At 53.0% G+C, this 2,500-nt stretch overlaps 1 non-coding gene across 1 annotated transcript in view; it reads left to right on the top strand.

Annotated features, from left to right (window-relative positions):
* Positions 1 to 988: 988 nt before the first annotated feature.
* The window catches only part of LOC146144539 (small subunit ribosomal RNA), a 1,811-nt gene continuing 299 nt past the window's right edge, over positions 989 to 2,500 (top strand). The window contains exon 1 of the ribosomal RNA XR_014500616.1: positions 989 to 2,500. This exon is cut by the window's right edge and continues 299 nt beyond it. This is a non-coding gene — a ribosomal RNA (small subunit ribosomal RNA).

Here is a 2,500-nt window from a genome sequence, read left to right as displayed (position 1 = left end):
TTTTTATGTTTGTCGACAGTCCTTTGCAATTTTTTCGATTTTTCTTTTCGACACTTTTTTGCCGCGCGGCGGGCCTTTCCACGTTCACATAGAGGGCAGGTCTTTATTTTTTTGTGACTGTCCTTTACAATTTTTTTTTCGCGCACTCGGGCTTTAGCATATTTCCGCCCAGCGAGCAAGAGCATATTTAGGCCGCGGGAGCATGAGCCTGTTTAGGCCGCGCGAGCTTTGAATATATTTCGGCCGCGGGAGCATGAGCCTGTTTAGGCTGCGCGAGCAGTGAGTACATTTCGGCCGCGGGAGCATGAGCCTGTTTAGGCCGCGCGAGCATTGAATACATGTCGGCCGCGCGAACATTGAACATATTTCGGCCGCGCGCGCGAGCAAGAGCCTGTATAGGCCGCGCGAGTATTGAGTACATTTCGGCCGCGCGAGCATGAGCCTGTTTAGGCCGCGCGAACATTGAACATATTTCGGCCGCGCGCGCGAGCAAGCGCCTGTATAGGCCGCGCGAGCGTGTGATATGCCTCGCAATAGTTCAACACCTGGCGCAATCGTGCACCTTTTTTTTACGTTAGAATTTCAAACGGAAGACCCCAGGGACAACACTCATCTTTGCTATACTTGTGGGAGCTGACAAGCTTCGACAAGTAAAGAATCGGTGAAAGGCGATTGGCTCGCTGGGCAGATGTTGCTGCTGCGCGAAGAGCCGAGTGTCAGTTTGTCGGGTTCTGAGCGGTCGCTTCGGCGAAGTTGTCTGGCGTGCGTTGCGCTCGCGCCGGTGTTGGCGACGTGGCGGTCGAAAGGCCTGCCGACGAAGTCTTACTCCGGCGGGTGCGACGGGCGGTGACGGTTTTCTGAGTTCGGGCAGCCGAGCAAAGAACGAAATTTTAACGGAGAGAAGCCTTCGGGTTTCGCATCGACCGAGCGACGGCGCCGCATCAGCGGCGCCTCCTTCGTCGGCCTTTCGGGGCTACGCTAAAGTAGCTACCTGGTTGATCCTGCCAGTAGTCATATGCTTGTCTCAAAGATTAAGCCATGCAAGTCTAAGTACGAGCTCTCGTACAGTGAAACTGCGAATGGCTCATTAAATCAGTTATGGTTCATTTGATCGTACGTTTTACGTGGTTAACTGTGGAAATGCTAGAGCTAATACATGCGTGAAGCGCCGACCTCGCGGGAGGCGTGCTTTTATCAGACCAAAAACCGACCGGGCTTCGGCCCGCAACCTTTGGTGACTCTGGATAACTTTGCGGATCGCACGGTCTCGCACCGGCGACGGATCATTCAAGTGTCTGCCCTATCAACTTTCGTCGGTACGGTACTGGCCTACCGAGGTTCTTACGGGTAACGGAGAATCAGGGTTCGATTCCGGAGAGGGAGCCTGAGAAACGGCTACCACATCCAAGGAAGGCAGCAGGCGCGCAAATTACCCATTCCCGACGCGGGGAGGTAGTGACGAAAAATAACAATACAGGACTCTAAACGAGGCCCTGTAATTGGAATGAGTACACTTTAAAACCTTTAACGAGTATCCATTGGAGGGCAAGTCTGGTGCCAGCAGCCGCGGTAATTCCAGCTCCAAAAGTGTATATTTAAGTTGTTGCGGTTAAAAAGCTCGTAGTTGGATTTTGGGCGCAGGCGGCCGGTCCGTCGCAAGGCGTGTACTGGCCGTCCTGGCCTCACCTCCGGTTCTCCGCCGGTGCCCTTGACTGAGTGTCGGCGGCGGCCGGAACGTTTACTTTGAAAAAATTAGAGTGTTCAAAGCAGGCGATTCGCCTGAATAATGGTGCATGGAATAATGGAATAGGACCTCGGTTCTATTTTGTTGGTTTTCGGAGCGCGAGGTAATGATTAAGAGGGACAGACGGGGGCATTCGTACTGTGCCGTTAGAGGTGAAATTCTTGGATCGGCGCAAGACGAACGACTGCGAAAGCATTTGCCAAGAATGTTTTCTTTAATCAAGAGCGAAAGTCAGAGGTTCGAAGACGATCAGATACCGTCCTAGTTCTGACTATAAACGATGCCAACTAGCGATCGGGGGGCGTTAGTTTTACGACCTCTCCGGCAGCTTGCGGGAAACCAAAGTCTTTGGGTTCCGGGGGAAGTATGGTTGCAAAGCTGAAACTTAAAGGAATTGACGGAAGGGCACCACCAGGAGTGGAGCCTGCGGCTTAATTTGACTCAACACGGGAAATCTCACCCGGCCCGGACACAGTGAGGATTGACAGATTGAGAGCTCTTTCTTGATTCTGTGGGTGGTGGTGCATGGCCGTTCTTAGTTGGTGGAGCGATTTGTCTGGTTAATTCCGATAACGAACGAGACTCTGGCTTGCTAACTAGTTACGCGACCCAATCGGTCGGCGTCTAACTTCTTAGAGGGACTAGTGGCGTTTAGCCACACGAGATTGAGCAATAACAGGTCTGTGATGCCCTTAGATGTTCGGGGCCGCACGCGCGCTACACTGACCGGATCAGCATGTGCTCGCCTTGGCCGAC

This window comes from Ascidiella aspersa, chromosome 5 (genome assembly GCF_963924565.1).
Source record: "Ascidiella aspersa chromosome 5, kaAscAspe10.2, whole genome shotgun sequence".
NCBI lineage: Eukaryota > Metazoa > Chordata > Ascidiacea > Phlebobranchia > Ascidiidae > Ascidiella > Ascidiella aspersa.
This window is presented reverse-complemented; position numbering and strand designations above follow the sequence as displayed.